Below are 1,329 nucleotides of genomic sequence, written 5' to 3' on the forward strand. Positions count from 1 at the left end.
TGATGGGCGGAGGGGAACAAACCATATGGCGATGACAAGAGGGGTGTTTGCAATACATTATTTTAAGCTTTTATTGCACTCTTGGTTTATTTTGTGTTCATATCCATACACATTAGATATTAAACATAATATTAATTTTGGTATCCGTTTTAGTGTTGCTCAAAAACACGGTATTTATTAGACAGCTATATTCTTTGTTAGCTTTACCCCTATTCTTTGGTATCTTCCAGGATGTCGTCTGTTTACATTTCTCGCACCAAGTTGTCACATTTTACAGCGGCTGACCATCAGTGCTGCATTTAGTGATAACAGCGCTTAGTTTACATAGGCATCGTTACACCATAAATAGCTTTTAATGTGAGATGTAGAGCAGCAATGACCATCAACTGAAAACATGGATGGATGAATAGAGAGAGACTGTCTGACAGATACATTTGGTAGATGACCTTTTGTAACTTGTAGCCTACCTTGTTTGAATCAGCCTGCTATTATACGTGCTTTTGTTTTCAGTATAGTATCATCATAGAGTAGCATCCCAATCCATCGTTCTGCCTCATGTTCCCCATAATCCCAGTAAAGATGGCAGCCGCATTACAAACTATATAGTCTTATCGAGACTATGGAACTCTCTGCCCACTGAATTAAAACTGCAGACAGACATGATCAGCTTTGGCAAAGTTCTGAAACAATGGCTGAGGTCAAGTCAAAGCTGCACACATGGTAATGCTGTATGAAATGCATAGTGATGATGTGTATTGTTTACCTTCTTAAATATTTTACTGTGTACTGTGTTTTGTACTGTGTTTTGTATATTGTACTGTGTTGTGTTTTGTGAAATCTGTAGCCTCCTATGGACAAGTGTTGTAAATTAGCAGTTTTGCTACAACACTAAAAAACAATGTATCTGGTTTGTCCAATACTGTTGTTATGTCCATATATATATATATATATAAAAAAAAAAAATCGATTCCCTATATTAGTAAGGACATTGCATAGACTTCCATTGATTTTATATCAGGTTAATGATGTTTTTATGGCCTAACCCACCCCTTACCCCTAAACTTACCCATCACAGAAACGTGCAAAACACTAGATTTAATTTTTTTTTTTTTTAAATTGAGTTAAAGGGATAGTTAAATTAAAATGTCATCATTTACTCACCCTCATAGGTTCCAAACCTGTATGACTGTTGAGAAACACAAAAGAAGATATTTTAAAGAATGTTGGAAACCAGACAGTTGACGTGAGCCATTGACTTCCATAGTATTTTTCAATGGCTACCGTCAACTGTTTGATTGCCAACATTCTTTAAAATATCTTTTTGTGTGT

Source organism: Rhinichthys klamathensis, unplaced genomic scaffold (assembly GCF_029890125.1).
Source record: "Rhinichthys klamathensis goyatoka isolate OS25496 unplaced genomic scaffold, OSU_Roscu_1.1 h1tg000358l_1, whole genome shotgun sequence".
Taxonomy (NCBI): Eukaryota; Metazoa; Chordata; class Actinopteri; order Cypriniformes; family Leuciscidae; genus Rhinichthys; species Rhinichthys klamathensis.